Raw genomic sequence first — 20885 nt, forward strand, 5'->3', positions numbered from 1 at the left:
GTCCAGCCCTTGTTCTAATAGTGGTAAACCATAATCTCCTTTTTCCCCTTAAACCACTTTGAATTGAGTCTCTGTCACTTGAAAGGACTTCAGGTCCACATTAAATATTTCTTCCTCTATGCAGCCTTTCTAGACTGTAACCTTATAGACCTGCTTTATTATACAATTACCATCTGCTTTTTCCAAAGGTATAGTTAAGTATTTACTTATTCCACTAGGTTCAATCATTCAGTAACATTTGCCAAGTGTTACCGTGTTTCCCACTGGGTTAGACTGGGAGCTTGTCTCATACCCCACTCAGCACAGTGCCTAGTACACAGTAGAATTTTAAAAAATGTTTATTACTTTGAATTGCTAAATGTTGTTCAAAGAAGGGTTTTCTTCCCATTGTGTCTGATGACATGTATTTCTCTCTCCATTCAGGTTCTGCACTGGTAATAGAATCACAAATGATCTACAATATTTCACTGAAAATGTAATTTTTGAAAACTATGTGAACAAGTGGAGAACATAAGCTACATTCGAAGCAGAAAAGGTTAGTTTTCAAATAATGAACTTAAGCCATTTCTGTGTCTTACCTCTAAATAGCAGGTACAAATTGGTTTATTTGCATTTTCTTGGTCAATCACACATTTTGGAATAATCTTTCCATGTGGAAGTCATTGATAACAGGATCTAATGCCGGAGACCAAAGTGCCATTAGCTTCATTGAACTGAAGCATTTTCAGAGGTTGGAGTCAAAGCCTGGGAATTAGAAATTGTGGGTCTTAGTTACATCTTGGTCACAGATTGGTTGTTTTCTTAGAAGCATACAACCTCAAAAAATTCAAATGCCTGTAAAATGAAGATGAGAATCTTTGCCTCCTTCAACATCAGGCTTCTACGTGGTTTAATGAAATATTACCTGTACACGCCTTTGATTTCCGAGGATGGTGTGCCTTACTTTCCTGAGCTCTTAAATAGAGTGGCCATGTAGCATCATGGACGAACAGGTAAATTAAGGCCTCTGGCGTGGTGGAAAGCAAAGTCTAGGTGTTTGTAAGAAAGGCTCAGAAACAGGAGGGAAGGGAGCCACCCTGAATTGGTGGCTTCTCTCCACGAACTGCATGTTAAGCAAGGGTCTTTACTTATCTGTAATCCTTCGAAAATTTTATGAGATAAATAGAGAACACATTTTACCCATAATGAGACCAAACTTCAGATACCTTAAATAATTTTTTTCAGGGTCACACAAACAACAACTGGATGATGGTCTGTGTGTTGGTCTTTGTAGAATTAATTATGCTGTCGGAAGGCTGTGCTTCTGGTGCTGGCATATTAAGCCATTTACTCATAACAGTTAATAAAAACTAGGCGCCTGTTTCGGACGTTTTTTCAAAAGTAGTGCTACACATTTTATTATTGATTACTGTCAGCAATAAGAGGAACTTTGAGCTTCAGCGTGTTTTGCTGTATCAGAATGGCTCATAAATTTAAAAAGTTAGCCCTTGAGTTTGTCTCTAGATGGGACTATAGGAATGCTGTGGGCATTCTTTCTCAAAGTACAGATTAGGCATCAGATTCACTTGTGAAGCTTGCTGGAAAAAACAACCCTGGAGCCATTTCATGTAGATTCTCACTCTGAAGAGAGTGTGTGTGTGTGTGTGTGTGTGTGTGTGTGTGTGTGTGTGTGTGTGTGTGTGTGTGTGTGTGTGTGTGTGTGTGTGTGTGTGTGTGTGTGTGTGTGTGTGTGTGTGTGTGTGTGTGTGTGTTTACACGCTCTTCTCTGAGATAGGAAGATAGTGATCCAAGAATGACAGGTTTCCCTGGGAGAAGACTCAAGCCAGTCCAGGGGAGGTGCATGAGTGTGGGAAACTCTATGAAATCTAGGTTATCTGTAAGGTATCCTGGAGTCCCTAAACTCTCCCTCCAGTTGTACACATTTCTAAATTGGCTTTGGAATTGACCCGTTCTTCATAAAACTTGTGTGGCAGAGACGACACCTGGTCCTGACAGGTTATCCTCTCTCATCCGGGAGCATGTTCAAGTCAAAACAGCTAACAGAGGGGAGGAGAGAGCACTCTGGGTGAACATGGGAAGCAGGGAAAGTGAGAATCCTTCGGCAACAAGCCCAAAACCTTACCATTAAGGAGGCTGCACCCCTTTCAACCACCAGATAAGACGGGATAATACCTTCATGTTTCACTTGGCCAGTTTATAATGTGGCACTCAAAGGGAAGCAAGAGTGTCAAGCTGGTGTCTGCATTATCTGATTTCCCCCACACTGCCCCTGCTGTCCCCCATTGTGTCAGAAGTGCATTACTTGTTGGAGCAGTGAGGCTCAGCAAACCTGCAGAGTGGGGCTGGGAGGATTATGGGGAAGAGCAGTGAGGCTCAACTAATGTGGGGGAGTGGAGAGAGGCAGGGACACATATAACAGCACAAGCTCTGCTTTGACTCACATGACCAAATCCAGCTGAAAAGCCGGTTCAGATTTTAGTGTAACAACTCTATTGGCAAAAGACAGCAAGGGTTTTCCCCAAGCTGTTTCTTCAGAATTCAGAGGAAACAGTGCTAGAAGGATGTAAATACTACTCTCTTAATTTATTTTATTAAAAAGAAGTTTAAGTGTGTGCGTGTGTGTGTGTATATACACGTGTGTGCACTCATTCATTCCTCCCTACACTGGCATGGAAACATGGAAGGAGTCTCTCTTGGAAATGGCCATACAGTGCTATAGGATAAAGCTATTTCACTGATATTTTTCTTGTCCATAACACACAGAATTTAATCTGATGTTCCTTCCCCATGGAAACTGGCAATATTCAAACCATATAGCATGGGTGTCTGATGAGGATTAGGGCGTATGAGGGTCCACAGCTTAATTTGAGACTATATGCAAAATTATATATGCAAAAATAAACAGTCTGTGGCATAGCCAAAACAAGTATAGATTGACTATGAATTCTGAACAGTTCATACACTCATTATTAATCAATATAGGTATAGTAATCACATTGATTATGAAAACTGATCTTAGGGACTTCCCTGGTGGCACAGTCGTTAAGAATCCGCCTGCCAAAAAAAAAAAAAAAAGAATACACCTGCTAATGCAAGGGACACAGGTTCCATCCCTGGTCCCGGAAGATCCCACATGAGGCGGGGCAACTAAGCCCATGTGCCTGCGTGCCTAGCGCCCATGCTCTGCAACAAGAGAAGCCACCGCAATGAGAAGCCTGCGCACCACAACGAAGAGTAGCTCCCACTCGCCGCGACCAGAGAAAGCCCGTGTGCAGCAACAAAAAGACCCAATGCAGCCAAATAAATAAATAAATAAAATTTTAGAAAAAGAAAACTGATCTTAGAAAACCATAGGGATCATTTAAAATATTGACGTTTAACAAGTCTAAATAGATCAGATCATAAGTGATGCCCTTTTCCTCATCTCCTTATGAAAGAAAAATTTAAATTCTTCAGGTGAGCATACCCGAAGAAAGTGCACAGTAACTTTTACTAGAGAATTCAACTGTACTTTTAAAATGAACATTAAGCAATAATAAACAGTAATAATAAAACAGCTACACTTTACTAACTACTGTGTACCTGACATAGTGGTGTTTTACATATATTATCTTAATTAATTCTCTCAGAAGCCATAGGACTTAATGCTTAATGCTGTTAGTATCCCCGTGAAGCCGAGAGAGTTCAAGTTCACACAGCTAAAATAAGTGGTGGATTTAGGAATGGAACCTATAAAAGCCTGATCCCTGGAACCTGGCTCTTAAGCATTACTCTATTCTAGAACCACAAACACCTTCAACATAACCCAGAGACGTAGCAAGAGGAGTTAAAAGACTAGTCATATTGGGCTTCCCTGGTAGCGCAGTGGTTGAGAGTCCGCCTGCCGATGCAGGAGACACGGGTTTGTGCCCCGGTCCGGGAAGATTCCACATCCCGCGGAGCGGCTGGGCCCGTGAGCCATGGCCGCTGAGCCTACGCGTCCGGAGCCTGTGCTCCACAACAGAAGGGGCCACAACAGTGAGAGGCCCGCGTACTGCAAAAAAAAAAAAAAAAAAAAAGACATCATATTGATGGATCTAGGATGAGGTTTTCCAAATTCATAAATTGGGGTTGTTCAGTAGATCACATAACTTCATTAAAGTAAATCAAGTAATCCTCCTTGCTTGCTAGGCTGATATTTATAAAGGATGGGCCAGGGAGATAAATTTCCAGTTAAAGTTTGTTCCAAGCATGGCTGTTCCTATAAACTTATATAAGGTAACCACCATCCCACTGTCAAAAAGACCCCAGAGAAACCTTACTACAATCTCTTTAGGTTACTTTTAAATGAAGAACTGCTATTTAGAAAAGAAATATACTTTCACTGTAAATAAAAAAGAAAAATACAGATATATTCAAGAAAAAAAATCACCCATCCATAACTCCATCACTGTTTAATTTTGTTGTTATATTCTCCTAGTTTCTGTGTGTTCGTACATAAATTTCTATTGTTTTTTGTAATTTATTTAGTTATTTATTTAGTTTTGGCTGCGTTGGGTCTTCGTTGCTGCACATGGGCTTTCTCTAGTTGCGGCGAGCAGGGGCTACTCTTCGTTGTGGTACATGGGCTTCTCATTGCGGTGGCTTCTCTTGTAGCAGACCACGGGCTCTAGGCGCGCGGGCTTCAGTAGCTGTGGCTCGCGGGCTTAGCTGCTCCGCGGCATGTGGGATCTTCCTGGACCAGGGCTTGAACCCATGTCCCCTGCATTGGCAGGCAGATTCTTAGCCACTGTGCCACCAGGGAAGTCCCATAAATTTCTATTTTTAAATAAAAATTAGATACACCATAATAATATTTCATTTACTGTCTTTTCCTGTCAATATATTAATATATGATTTAGCAGCCACAACCCAGCTTCACATCTTATGAATTGTGAAACTTCAGGAAAATTGTTTAGTTTCTAAGTGCCTCAATTTTCTTTTTTGTAAAATAGAGATAATATCAATATAATGTTGCCATAAAGCTTTATTTTTAATATTTGAAAAATGCTTAGGGCAGTGCCTGGCACATAATATTATAAAATAAATACCGGAGAAAAGTATGTGTACCTTTTAAAGAATTCTTTCTGTATTCTTTTCTTACCTTCCAGAAAGAGTCTACCAACTGATATGCTTAGAGCACAGCATGTGAGTGGAGTACCCATTTTCCTGCTCCCGTGGCAGAGTGGTTAATAGTGTGGGAGGTCAGGCCAAAATCTTGCTCCATTGTCCAGTAGCCATGTTATCCTGGGAAAGTTGCTTGAACATGCTAAGGGTCACTTTCTTTTTCTGTAAAATGGGAATGACAATAAATATCTGCTTTTCAGGATTGTTAGGAAGCTGAAATGAGATGATATAAGTGATTAGCACAGTGCCTCACATAGAGAAAGGGATCAATAAATGCTAACTATTAGTCTATGTTTGCAGTCCCTCCACATTAAAGATAAGGAAAATTAGGACCAGTAAGTATGTCATCCATGGCTGAAGAACTAAAGTAATAAGCCAAAATGATACAGGAAATCCAGTGAGAGGGATATTTCTGGCTCGAGGTGATAAATTGTTTTGTGCCTTGCTGACCAATATGGATATCTTTAAAAAAAAAATATTTCCAGGATGGCTTCCTGTGGTTAGCGCTCAGCATATATTCATTAGTGACATGGACAGTGGCACAGAAAGTATGCTCATTAAACCTGCTAGTGTGAGGGAGCGAGGGCATGAGCTTCACCTTGAAAGAAAGAACCAAGAAAATATGATTCTACCAGGAAATGTGATAGTAGTCTACTTGAAGAGAAAAATCGGTTGCCAAAGTACCATGTGCGAAATGAATGATTATGTTCAAACCAAGAAGAAAAAGCTCTATCAGCCAATCTGTGCAAAACAACTGTATGATGAATGTAATTCTACAGATTAAGTTAACCTGAAAGCCTTGAGCAGATAGACTGAGAACAGGGTGGTGTCCTGCTCTTTTGGGGCACCCCTGATCAGCCTTTCAGATAAGTAACAAGATAGGATTGGGTTCCCTAATGAGGGATGGTCTTGCAGAGTGTAGGACTTCATCAGAGGGGACCTACAATACAAATGGCTAAAAAAAAAAAAAAAAAGAACAGCATTATTCACTTTGAGGAATTTGTCAGACATTTTTGTTATTTTTTTAAGTACAGGCAAGACTCTCTTAGGAAGTATACAGTTGTTTATTTCCACTGAGATTAGAACAATAGGAAGTGGATTTCAAACTGAAGCATGGAAGATTTAAGTTAGAATGATTGAAAAAAAACTTACAATTAGTGTGAAATGTAAAACACTGCAAATGATTACCAAGTAAAACTACGTAATCTTTCCAGAATTATTCAAAATAAGACTTTTCTGTATTAGTTTCAAATTATTTTCGTAGGTGTTAACTAAAGGCAGGAGAATAGGCTGGGTAGACTCTCAAGATTCCTTTCTATGATTTGATGATAAAAAAGACTTGATCCTATAAAGATTGCTCTGGCTTCTTTTCTATTGAGGCTACCCAAGGAACAGCTGTTGCCTTGACAACAAGGGACAGTCTTAGGTTCCTCATATGCTAGTAGGAAAATGGCCAATTTTCTTGTTCATAAGAGAAAACTGTTAATGTGTGCATCTCTTTCTCTCTCTCCCCCACCTGTCTGTCTCTCTTCCACTCTCTCTGTCCTACCATTATTAGCCACCCTTACATGAACCTCAGTGAAAGAGTTCAAAGAAGATGAGAAAAAGGTGGTAGAATAGTTTGTATTTTCAGAAATACTCACCGAAACTTAAGAAACTCATTCACAAAAGACTTTGGAGTAAGGTAATGCTATAGGAATACCAAGAGATCAGCCTTCAATGTGTAGAGAAGAAAAACAATGGATGACATAAAATTCTTAGAATGTGGGCAGACACACTGAACAGATTCCAAGAGGAAGGAATCAATACACCTTCATTGATGTCTCAACATGGGATGAATGACATAACCACCACTTCCAACTATCTAGATACACGTATATAGACATCACCCACTTTTGCCTAAACTGAGTAGATTGTATACAGACCTAGCTTTACACAAGATTTATGTGAATAATACTACAGAACATAGTAGAAGAACAGCAGTTACTTCACATACAATTCACTAAAGTAATAGGCAACAATTAGTTCCCCTAGGACAAAAACCTTAGGATAATACCTGCTTTCTCCTTTGCTACCTGAAATGTAGCCAAATGCAGGCTAGGAAACAGATTGACAACTGATAAAAAGTGCTTTGAGTAAACTTACCCATATATTATGTGGGGAGCTATAGCTCGTTGAATTAAAGTAAGCCAACTCTCTGCAGTGTCTCTTAAAGCCTCAACTATAAGAAAGCCAAGTTTGTTAGCCCAATGGAGTGGTGCTTTTTCCGTACAGAAGCATGGGAGGTTCATGCTGCAGCTCTGAACCAGCCTTGTTTTTATACTGCGCTCAAATGGATGGTGTGTTACAGTGTCATGACAACACACATTTTCTTGTATGTTTACCCTACCTTTTTCTACATAGTGATTATACGGTGGGTGTGTTTTTTGTTTGCTGTTTCCCCACTACCTCCCAAGGATTTTTTTTTTGGAGGGGTGATATTATTGTTGTTAAAAAGTATTTTTCTTCTGGTTATAAAAAAATTCAAGCTTGTTGTAAAGAATATGAAAAACGTTCACAGAATAACAAAGAAGGAAATGAAAGAATCTTGGTATTGTTTTGAAGAGCAGTACTGAAAGCAAAGAAAGCCAATACCAATATTTTTTTTACTAAATGCTAGGATAGCATAAGACACAGGATATTACTTCCTGCCTGTTTTCTTTATTTTTCTGTGTCTACCATGGTCCCGGGAGAATAACACTCTAATGATGTGCAAAAACATGCAGGTACCCGTAGGCGATGCTATATATTCTGATGACGTAGAGTGGGATCGTCAAGCACGTGAGAGAATATGTAAGGTTGGAAAGGCTAAGCAAAACCACATTTACACTTTGATGAGATAATGTTAAGGATATTTTGAAAACTCTGCTACTTGTGGCACAATATTGCTGGTGGATTTTGGAGCTAGCTTTTCTCATCCCAAGCCCACTGGTCCCCAATATTTTTCACAGAATGAGAAGACCATCCTCTTGGTTGGTCCCACTTTTTTTTTTTTTTTTTTTGCGGTACGCGGGCCTCTCACTGTTGTGGCCTCTCCCGTTGCGGAGCACAGGCTCCGGACCCGCAGGCTCAGCGGCCATGGCTCACGGGCCCAGCCGCTCTGCGGCATGTGGGATCTTCCCGGACCGGGGCACGAACCCGTGTCCCCTGCATCGACAGGCAGACTCTCAACCACTGCGCCACCAGGGAAGCCCTGGTCCCACTTTTAAACAGTCACAAAGTCTTATCTTCTGCCTTTTTTCTCTTTCCCTATTTCAGACCCACATTACTGATCCGCTTTCCATTCATCTCCTCCATTTAAAATTATTCAGTGTGTCCCTATTGTCTATAAGAAAATATCTTTGTGTTGTGGTACCTTTCAATTCTCCCTGCCTCATCTCATGTTACTCTCCCAGGCAAATGCTACCCTCAAAAGTCACCCCATTCCCCATTCAGTAGTGTTGAACTACTTGTAATTTCTCACTTCTCTTCACCGCTCAGGCTCAAGATTTTCCATATTATTACCTTTTTATTGTTATTCTCTCTACCTGGAATACACTTTCACCTCAGCTTTTCTCCAGGAACATTTATATCCCCATCTTTGGAGTTTCAGATAAGACCTTATTCTTTTTTTTTTTATAGAGTGCATATATTTTATTGCTTTCTCATTGGCTACATTATTTTTTTTAATTTTAATTTTATATTGGAGTGTAGTTGATTAACAATGATGTGTTAGTTATAGGTGTACAGCAAAGTGATTCAGTTATACCCATATGAGTGTCCATTCTTTTTCAAATTCTTTTCCCATTTCGGTTATTACAGAATATTGAGCCAAGTTCCCTGTGCTATACAGTAGGTCCTTGTTGGTTATCTATTTTAAATATAGTAGTGTATACATGTCAATCTCAAACTGCCAATCTAGCCCTCCCCCACACCCTTTCCCCCTGGTAACCATAAATTTGTTCTCTAAGTCTATGCGTGTTTCTGTTTTGTAAATAAGTTAATTTGTATCATTTTTTTAGATTCCGCATGTAAGCAATATCATATGGTATTTGTCTTTCTGTGCCTAACTTACTTCACTTAGTATGATAATCTCTTGGTTGATCCATGCTGCTGCAAATGGCATTATTTCATTATTTTTAATTTCTGAGTAATAATCCATTGTATATATGTAGCACATTTTCTTTACTCATTCATCGATCGATGGACATTTAGGTTGCTTCCATGTCTTGACTATTGTAAACAGTGCTGCAATGAACAATGGGGTGCATGTATCCTTTCAAACCATTGTTTTTCCTGGATATACACCCAGGAGTGGGATTGCTAGATCATATGGTAGCTCTATTCTTAGTTTTTGAAGGAACCTCCATATTGTTCTCCAGTGTGGTTGTATCAATTTATATTCCCACCAACAATGTAGGAGGGTTCCCTTTTCTCCACACCCTCTCCAGCATTTATTGTTTTATAGACTTTTTGATGATGGCCATTTTGACTGTGTGAAGTGATACCTCATTTGCATTTCTCTAATAATTGGTGATGTGGAGCATCTTTTCATGTGTTTGTTGGCCATTTATCTGTACGTCTTCTTTGGAGAAGTGTCTACTTAGGTATTCTGCCCATTTTTTGATTGGGTTGTTTGTTTCTTTCACATGAGCTGCATGAGCTGTTTGTAAACTTTGGAGATCAATCCCTTGTCAGTTGCATTGTTTGCAAATATTTTCTCCTATTCTGTGGGTTGTTTTTTCATTTTGTTTATGGTTTCCTTTGCTGTACAAATGCTTTTGAGTTTAATTAGGTCCCATTTGTTTTTGTTTTGTTTTGTTTTTATTTTCATTACTCTAGGAGGTGGATCAAAAAAGATCTTGCTATGATTTATGTCAGAAAGTGTTCTGCTTATGTTTTCCTCTAAGAGTTTTATAGTATCTGGTCTTACATTTAGGAGGTAAGTCCTTATTCTAATGGTGTGACTGCTCTGCCCTTGATCCCCTCCCACCTGGAGACAGACATGCTTCCCTGATGAGTCTTGATAGCTTTGCCATACAATGAGAATGAGTGAATAAAGGAATGATGAATGTCTACTGTGTGCCTAGTGCTGGGGAGCCAGTGTTAAATCAGCTAGACCTCTCTGACCTATGTTGCTTACAATGTAATAGGGGGACTCAGGGAAGTAAACAGAGGAAATGTCATGATAGCCGAAATATGATGCCAGGGGAAATGTATATAGGTCAGGGAAGGTAGACATTAGCTGGGAAAATATGGGAAGAGTGCCCAGGCAGCAGGAACAGATGTGCTAAGGCTTAAAGTGAGAGAGAACTTGAAGAAAAGGAAACAAATTCACTCAGGCTAGAATTCCCAGTGTGAGATGAAGAAGAGTGAGAGATGAGAGCGGGGAGGGAGAAGGCCCAGTTCATGAGGGCCTCAGAATCCACGTTAGGGAGGCCTTGGAGAGCTGGGGAGGGATGATGTGCTAAGATCTGTGGGTTATAAAACTCATTTTGGCTGAGGCGTGGACATGATATTAGAGAGATCGATTATGGAGGCAGTTACCTGTTAGGAGACGGCTTTTGTCGGTGGTTTCTCCACTTGATAGTAAACACCTTGAGGGGAAGGATAATCACTTTTTCAATTTTGTAAATTAAGGGCTTAGGTCAATGTTTCTTTAATGAATGACAAACTCTCCATATGTCAATTATCATACCTCAGAAAAACAAAAATAAAAAAGCCCCTTCTTTTAAGAAGTTGCATCCCCTGTGGCTCATCTAGTCATTGGGTCAATATAACTACCTCCAGGTAAGCTGGTTACACAAAGGAGATTTAGTGGCACCTCCACCCTGACCTTGCTCGTGATAGATACATAAGTTGATTTATATTCCCTTACCTTGCCTATATTATAACTGACCATTTTTTTGGCTTTTTCATGAAGATGTCATTCCTGGATTAAGATCATGGCTTTTCCATGTTGCATAATCTACCTAAGAATAATCCATGCAACTCTGCCTCTTTGTGTTTATTCAAAGACTGGTGAAAGAGTTAATGAAGATATGAATTAAGGAAAGCATAAATGATAAAATAGTCATCTGAAAGGTTACTTCTGACTTCCCTGTATTTGTATTAGAATCTAGTCATTAAAGTGATATAATTCACTGAATAAAATCATTTTATTAAGCCTTTGGTCAGCAGATTATTAATACCTATATTATATATAGAACTCATCTAAAATTAGTAATTATAGCTCTCATTTTTCTTTTGATACAACGAAAAGAGTAAAAGAATTTTCAAAGTATGTGAGAGGACTCTGTGAAATAACATCACAGTTAATCAAAATTTAATACAATAAACTAATAAAATAGTAAAAATGTTCTAATTTAATATTAGTAGTAGATGTCTTCTTCTTATCCTTATTTTATATACAATGACACTTTCAAAGCATTATAAATTTGTGAGCTAATAACATATCACAAATCTACAAAAATATGAAAAGCCAAAAAAATTGATAACTTCTGATTCAGATTATATGTCAATTTTCATTATTGTGTTTCTAGTAAATAAGTAACATAAATGAACTATTTGTAGGGTGGTGGGTGATATGGATTATTTTTCCTGATACCTAATTAGAGTCCCTACTTTTCTAAAACTTTCAGTCTTTCACGATTCACAATGAAACATTAATTTGTATGGTTCACTTAATCAGATTCAACAAACTTTGTTTATAAAATTTCATATACCTAAGTTTTTTAGCATACGTTATCTTCTAAGTGGTTAATTTACATGTTGATCTATCCATGACAATCTTACATTTAAACTTTCATTGTTAATTATTATCATTGTTATGGTTGCTTCACATTAATAGCAACTAACAATGTTTAGAAGAATAAAAGGGACTCTGATTTTGCATCTGGATGTTTTTTAATGCAATGACACAGAGTTCTGTGTCACACCAAAGATTTTGTCATTTTACAGTGAGAATGAGCTGGGGGAAAATAGTTGTTAATAGATTGTTAGGTTGGTATTTGGGCCACAATTATTTCTGGGGGGTTTTCTCCTTAAGAACATCTTTAATACTGCACCCAGAGATTTGACTCAGATGTCAGGAATAATGAGCTTCATTATAAAGTAGACCTTGATGATAGTTCTGGCTAAAAAAGAAAGAAAAGATTGAAAAAAAGAGGTATTTGTGGTACTTTACATAGACAGACATGTAGCACCATCTACTGGATTAGAATAAATGAATAAAATCTGTATTTCCACTAGCAAAAGTATGAAACTATGAATATCAAAGCTTCCTATAGCTTGATAGGAATTGGTTTAGCCAATTCTTTTGATTCTGATGATTGTTTTACTAGTAGATGAGAGTACTTTGCTATATAGGGCCTTCTTTTCCCCTCTGTCTTTGCATCTAGGAAATTTTTTTTTTTTGCATCATGTGTACACACACACACACACACACGCATATCCCATTGTACCCAACTAAATCATGTAATTTTTTTTACAAAGCAGTTGTTGCCATTGGCAAAAGAAATTTTGTGAATGTAATTTCCCCGAAAAGGATATTAGAAAGTCCGTAATTAAGGTCTTTCCTTTACTGTTTCTCTGCAGTAGAAAATGTTTTCTTTAAATATAGTTAAGGCCTCCTGTTATCAGAAGAAATAAATCCTTAAAAATAATCCATTCAATAATTCATTAATTAAACAAGTATTAATCAAGGGATTACTATGTTTCAGCAACAATGATAAGAACATTAAAAAACAGAACAGTGATTTCAGAAATATTGCATAATATTTGTCTGTGAGGTAAGTGTTCCTTTGTAAAGACTTACATCCATCCCTTTCATTAACTGAGCAGCCAATTATCCGATATAGCTTTGTAAAATGTACAAGTTTGCAAAATGTTATAGATACTGGTCAAAATATTCAGCACTAAAAACATGTTTTGTATAGGGAGGAAAACTGTGGAACAGAACAATTATAAGACCTTTCTGACCTTTCAATGAGACTGTTATCTCATTATCCAAGTCATTAACTATTTCATAATAAAATGCATTTCCTCAGGAGGGAGTGAGTACCTCAGCAATACAATAGCAGTGTAAAAGCATTGCATGTTGCTGAGGTGCATGTTGTAGTCAGGGGCTATCTTGGAAGTTTCTTCTAATTCTGAGGTTATATAAATGCTCTGAATCTAGTCATATGGAACTATATTAAGAATGAATTACATAAAAGAAAATCTGAGAAAATGGAGACATTTACCATATTTCTGGGTAGGAAGACAATACAATAAAAGTTTAATTTCTTCTAAAATTATTATGTATATTCAAGGAAATTTCAATGAAAAATCCTAGGGTTCTTTGACCTTTTTTGAACTTCACAACTTGATTGCAAGGAAGTGTTTGAAAATAAATAAGAGTAGTTGTGATGGTGGTGATAGATGGTGTGCTTGGCCCTACCATAGTAAGAAGCTATGCTACTCAAAACAGTGTGGTTCTTTTGTAGAGATAGATAAATAAGTCAATGAAATACCAGACATCTAGAAACATATCATTATATATATATGAGAATTTAGTATACAAAAGGACACATTTCAAACCACAGGAGTGAGACAGACTATTTAACAAATGGTGTTGAGAAAATTCCTATTTATTTTGGAAAAGAACTATGAATCTATGTCCTGTCATACACAAACATAAATTTTATGTGCATTAGAATTTTAATGTAGAATATATAATTATAAAAGTACTTATATAATTATAAAAATACTTGGGAATTTGGGGTTACCAGATGCAAATTATTATATATAGAATGGATAAACAACAAGGTCCTACTGTATAGCACATGGAACTATATTCAATAATCTATGATAAACTATAATGGAAAAGAATATATATAAAAAAAGAATATATATAGGTATAATTGAATCACTTTGCTGTACAGCAGAAATTAAGACAACATTGCAAATCAACTATATTTCAATTAAAAAAATAAAGTTCTAGGGCTTCCCTGGTGGGTGGAGCAGTGGGTGAGAGTCCGCCTGCCGATGCAGGGGACACGGGTTCGTGCCCCGGTCCGGGAATATCCCATATGCCGCGGAGCAGCTTGGCCCGTGAGCCATGGCCACTGAGCCTGCGCGTGCGGAGCCTGTGCTCCGCAACGGGAGAGGCCACAACAGTGAAAGGCCCTCGTATCGCAAAAATAAATAAATAAATAAATAAATAAAGTTCTTGGGAAGCTGAAAAAAAGTACTAAAAAATATATAAATAACTTATATATAAATATTTTAATGAATAAACAACAATTTTAATGAATAAATACTAAATCTTAATATAAACTTTAATATTAAATATATTAAACTTTTAATAAGAGTAAAATTTAAATAAATAAAATATGTTATATATAATACTTATATATAAATAAATAATATATAAAATAGTTTTTTTTATAGTCTTCCGGGCAAGGCTTTCCTTAGTGAGATGCAAAACAAAAGTTATCAAGGAAAAGACTGACAGATTTAACTATTTAAAAAAACTCCTCTTTTCATTTATGTATTTATTCTCTCAGCAGATTTTTATTGAGCATTACCATGTGCAGATATTGTTCTAGTTTCTGAATATAGTGTGAACAAAATGCATATGGTTCCTATTGTCATGCATATTATAGTCTAGTGGCAAATATAGAAAATAAGTAAACAAAATAAAAATATAAGTACTAATTATGGTGAATTAGTCTCAATGTAATTACTAAATGTGAAAATTTTGCTGTAAGACAGAGTAACAAGTAAAAGCTATATTTGATTGAATGGGCAAGGAAGGCCTCTCTAAGGAGGTTATATATAAACTGAAGAATATAGAGCCCTGCAGAATACTCTAGAACTAGACATTATGGAAGAAAATATTCCAGGCAGAGGGATCAGTATATATGAAGACCCAAAGGCTGGGAGACTCCTTGGTTTTTTGAAGCTCTAAGGAAATAATTAAAACAATTCAAGGTGGCTGAAACATAGTGAATAAGGGGAAAGATGGCAAGAGATGAGCTTGCAAAAAATTTGTCAGGGATAAGATCACATAGGATTTTGTAGACCAGATTAAGGATTTTGGATTTAATTCCAACTAAACCAGGAATCCACTGAAGAGTTTTAACTTGGAAGAAATCTGATTTAAGTTTAAAAAAGCCTTTAAAATGGTACAACTACTTTGGAAAAGGTCTGGAATGTTTTATAAACATGCCCTGCTGTCAGCAATTGTACTCCTTGGTATTTATCCAAGAGAAATAAAAACATATGTCCTTGAAAAGGCTTGTCTTGAGAGTACACATTAATAATTCTGAAACACATTTAAATGTACTTTGGGGTTGAAAAAATAAGTAAATGGCTGATGGATAGTGGGAGCAAGGTTTCTCACTGTCAGGAGGGAAGTTTCAAATAAATAAGAAGGGAAGGCTAGAATAAAGTCTGTGGTACTGGATTGGAGTCAGAGACATCAGTATGTACTAATGTTTAGCTTATACAGATAGACACAAAGATGATTATAGATTTGTGAATTCTTGGGTTAGTATACATCATATATTATCTAGTTTTGTCTGCTGAGAGGGCCCAGAAGCACTGACAACCCAGTAACAGCAAACATGCCCAGAGCCCAGATCTGGATTTCTAAATGCCATTCTCCAATAGAAGGAATCAGAGCTCCTTGGAGAAATGGCTAATTCTCAGGCTGTGTAAGGGAAAATACAAGATGGCCCGGAGTACTTTGTAGGCCAGAAAGTAAGGAGGTGCTCAAAAAACAAAAAGATGAAGGCATGTCAAAGATACAGGGGCCAATGGCCAGAGCTGGAACAAATTGGGTAACAAAATAGCATAGTTTGGATTATAATCCAAAGTATAAAATATATATGAGTCCACAGTAATATAAATAAATAATTGAATAAATAAATAAATAAATGGAGAGGATAGACTCCTACTTACAGAAAAGTCTCAAATAATACATGTAGATACTCTCTTTTTGGGAGGTAGAGTGTAATCTCTCTCCTCGAAGGCAGACCGAACTCAGTGAATCATTTAGAGTCTGGAAAGGGAAATAGTAGCTTTACAATGGAGAAACCTGGCAAATGCTATCTTAACAAAATGATCACAGGTAAAATCACCAGTAATGCCATAATGACATCACGAGCCGTCTGATAAGATGTGATGAGAAGTGTATTTCACCTCTGTGGTTTTCTTCCCCCAAACCCATAACTCCAGACTAATTATGAGAAAACCATCAGATAAAACATTAAGAGACATTTAGAGAACTTCTATATGAAATAACTGACCAGTACTTCTCAATACTGTTCAGGTTACAAAAAACAAGAAAAAACTGAGAACTTGTTACAGACCAAGGAAGACTAAGGAGACATGATAACAAAATGCAATGTGGTATGCTAGATTATATCCTGAAACAGAAAAAACATGGATGGAAAGACTGGAAATCTGGAGTTTAGTTTATAGTAATGGGCCAATGTTGGCTTCTTTCTTTTGTCAAATGTACCATGGTAATGTGTGATGATAATATTAGAGGAAACTGAAACTACATGAGGGATATATGGGATATTATCTTTGGGGAAGTGGTGATGTTCCACCTCTTGAGCATAGTTTAGGTTAACCTGGTGTATGCATTTGTCCAAACTCAAGATATGTGTATTTGTTTGTATATAAATTTTACCTATAGAGGGAAGAATGTAAACAAAAGTAAACATATGCATAGTGAAGTCTTTAGGGAGGAAGTGTACTGATCACTGCAATTTACTTTGAAATGCATCAATAAATAACATGAATTGATGAGTGGATGGATAGATGGGTATGTAACAGCAAGAATAGTCAAACACTCACGGTAGGACCTAGGAAACATCTAGATCACGGGAATAATGGTGCTCACTGTAAAATTATTTCAGCTTTTCTATATGTGGGAAATATTTCAAAATTAGATGTTGTAAGTAAAAGATTACCTTAACTGTTGAGGGAGAATGGATTTCGGGGGAACAAGAGTAGAAGCAGATTGTTGAGGATGCCATTGCAGTAGTGCAGTGAGAGATGATGATTGTTTGGAGTGGTGGTAGTGGACTTGTAAGGGAGTCATAAAAGCCAAGAGAAGAAAATGTTTTAATAGGGAAAGAATAGTTGAGCTGAATGTAGCCCATAAATCAGGTAAGTTGATGATGAACGTATCCACTGGAATATGAAGCATACTGATGGCAATGAGAGCAGTTTCTGAGGTGTTGTATAGCAAAATACACTAAAAAAAGTTAAAAAAAAAAACCCCAAAAATTAGGAGAAAAATACTCATACACACACACAAACATGCACAAAGAAACTATAACATAAAAAACACTGCCATAATTCAATAAGAAGAAACAACCTAACGGGAAAAAATGGACAAAGGATATGATAAAGAAATTCTTAGCAGAAGAAATGTAATGTTCAGTCTCACTCATAATTATATAATTGTCAATAAACAATGAAAAACCATATTTTACTCTTTAGGTTGTAAAATATTTGATACTTCATAAGAATACTGTCATATTTTGTAGGTATGCAAAGACATTTTGAAAGATAATTTAGTGGTATCTATCAAAATAAAATTGTTTATACCTGTTTTCCATTAATTTTACTTCTAAGAAAATGTCATGCAGAAATACTTACATAGGTGTTCAAGATTATATCTTATTCACCAAATATAACACTAACTGAAAGATGCATTCCAATTTTGGAGATATTAAAATGTGAAAATAAGTATAGTCTAGAATTGATGAAATACAGTATTAGAAAGGTGTTCATTATAGCATTGTTTATAAAGTTAAAATTGATTGATGATACTGAATTTTAAGCTGCTATTAAAAGACCAAAGATCTAATATACTGACACGGAAACATAGCCACTATTGTTAAGTGAAAAAATGAATTTGCAAAATATTTAGGTTTTTATTTCTATAGGAAAAAATTAATATATGTATATACTTACAGCTTCATTTAAAAAAATGCCGGTAGGGGCTTCCCTGGTGGCGCAGTGGTTGAGAGTCTGCCTGCCGATGCAGGGGACACGGGTTCGTGCCCCGGTTCGGGAAGATCCCACATGCCGCGGAGCGGCTGGGCCTGTGAGCCATGGCCGCTGAGCCTGCACGTCCGGAGCCTGTGCTCTGCAACGGGAGAGGCCACAACAGTGAGAGGCCCGCGTACCACAAAAAAAAAAAAAAAATGCCGGTAGGATAAACACCAAAATGGGGCAAACTTTTGAGAATGAGATTGGCATGGAGCTGAGGATATCTTTTCCTTTTACTTCATACATATATGTATTTTTCTTTCTTATAAAACAAAGATCATGTTATTTTTGCAAAACCCCAAATCTCTTCATATTTTAGCCTTAACAACCTGATCTGGATGAAGTTATCTATTTGAGAATGAGATAGTAAAAGGGTAACATCTACCTTAGCATTTGGGGATTAAATTGATTATTTCATGGTTAGTGACAAGGCTTGTAAAACTTTGGGCTTTATTTCTAAATCTGAATGAATAATGATAGGGTTAGAATCTGGAAGCTGTAGAATTATAAAAGTGGGAGGAAATGGATGATAGGAATACTGTGGTGATGAGGGGGAGAAGCAGGGATATTGTTTAAAGGCAGAAAGGTAGAATTTAGAGGATGCATGGACATTTTGTCCAAATTCAACATTGTATAATCATTATCCTGAAATTCAGGAAATAGAAGCCTTGAGATATGGGAAATGGGATTCTTTGCAGGGATTTGGCTGCCAAAGTTCTTATGTCCTTGGGGCCTACAGAAGTACCCAGCAAAGACAGCTGCAGTCATACATTTGGCAGCTATAGCTGACACTGAGAGGGGTGGATCAACAGATTGGCACAGGCGAAGGCAGCTGCCTCAATATTCACATTTTAAAATAATCATTAAACAAGGGACATTGCCATAACAATTTTTAAATATAAATAACAATATGTCATCTTAATATATGCTGGATATTAACATTTTCATTAGTAGTGTTGACTAAACTATTATAAAATAAAAGATGATCTCTATTAAGGTTATTTAAGCTGTAAAAGTCCATTATTCCATATAGGTCAACATTCCCTCTACAAGCTCTCTTTCTCTTAACCACCTTGGAAATTTAGGCATTGTAGAACTGGAGAATAAAATGCCTTGCTAACTCTAGACTTTGAAGACACTATCTCTAAGTCCATAATGCTAAATATATGGAAAACCATGTAAGCACAAAGAGACAAAGCTACAAAAGATTTCAAAAGTATAGCGACAAACCAAGGGTAAAAAAAGACATTTTCAAGACATTTGAGGAAATATGAATATGAAAAGATACTGATCATGAAGAGTTATTTTGATACTGTTAATTTTGTCAGATGTGATAATGATAGTGTTTATGTTATAAAACGTAAAACATTAGTGATGCATGCTCCAGTAGTTATGGGTGACATGTTATGTTTGTGATTTACTTTAAAATGCTTCAGCAAAAGATCCAGATGAAACTAATATGGCAAAAAAAAAAAAAAAGAAAGAATGTTAAGTCATGGTGATGAGTATATAGGGGTTCATTATACCCTGCTCTCTATTCTTACATATATTTAAACTTTTTATAATAAAAAAGGTTAACAATGAACAGGTAAAATAAAATTCAAAAGGGCAGGGAGCTTCACTTCATTTATCTAGGAAATGAAAGAATTAGGTTAGTTCACTGTTTTGTGCTTTCCAGTTCTGAGAAGCGGGTACATAAAACACGGGTCATAAACTCAAACTCCTACCGGTGCCAAGCAGTTAATTCAAATGAGTGAATTGGTAAAATGCTTGCCAGTCTAAAGCGGTTAGACTTTTTCGAGTTTAGGAAGAAATATAGGTTTCTGTGTGGAATTAAAGATGTGTAAATGCTAACAAATGAAAATGTAAAGAAAATAGGGACTTCCCTGGCGGTCCAGTGGTTAAGACACTGCGCTTCCATTGCAGGGGGCACGAGTTTGATCCCCGGTGGGGGAACTAAGATCCCACATACTGCCTAGCCAAAAAAAAAAAAAAAAGGAAATAAAGGTGTGGGAACTCTGCGCTGCAGGTTTGCCATCTCGAGGCAGTTCACGACTGCGGTCAACTAGGACTCTGCAACCGGGCAGAAGACCATTGGGTGGGAGACCAGAAGTTAAAACAGACGAAGATCAAAACATCCAGCAATGATTCTAGGGAGTGAATTGTGCTTCAAAATACCTGTCTACTTCAGCCTACAAGATTTCATTTACTAATGAAACTCAACAAACGCCACTTGAAAGGAAAGCTAGGTTTATTCTTTTCGTTAGCGCTCATCTTCCGCCCGCGATCGCAGCTGCGTAGCGCAACGCAGGTCCGGTGCCCTGTGGTCCCCTGGAGACTGCAGGCGCCACCGATTCTATGCCTCCCGGGAGCGCCGAAGGGGCTAACCGGAGCCGCACATCGAAGGACTGTTATGCCGGTACCTGGCAATCCCAAGGAACCTCTGGAGGAGTAAGTTGATTCGCTTCGCTGGGTGCCCAAGAAGAAAAAGTTGCACTGGATCCTGGGAAGGAGTTCTCAACCGGAAGATTTGCCTGGGCGCTTCCTGTTTGGTAACTAAGGGCGCGAAACGGTTGCTAGAGCTCCAGTAGCAACTACCCCGGAGCTTTGCGAGTTCCTTGGGTTGCCTCAGGTGCCGCTCACGGGCGATACGAGAAGGTGGATCT

At 37.4% G+C, this 20885-nt stretch overlaps 1 long non-coding RNA gene across 1 annotated transcript; it reads right to left on the reverse strand.

Annotated features, from left to right (window-relative positions):
• Positions 1-584: 584 nt before the first annotated feature.
• LOC132424183 (uncharacterized) lies at positions 585-20714 on the reverse strand. Its single transcript, XR_009519177.1, has 5 exons — positions 20643-20714; positions 18142-18316; positions 16111-16210; positions 5123-5307; positions 585-744 (listed from the first exon to the last, which is right to left on the reverse strand). It is a non-coding gene; the product is annotated as an uncharacterized lncRNA (long non-coding RNA).
• Positions 20715-20885: the final 171 nt, after the last annotated feature.

The sequence above is a fragment of the Delphinus delphis genome, chromosome 4 (assembly GCF_949987515.2).
Source record: "Delphinus delphis chromosome 4, mDelDel1.2, whole genome shotgun sequence".
NCBI classification, from domain to species: domain Eukaryota; kingdom Metazoa; phylum Chordata; class Mammalia; order Artiodactyla; family Delphinidae; genus Delphinus; species Delphinus delphis.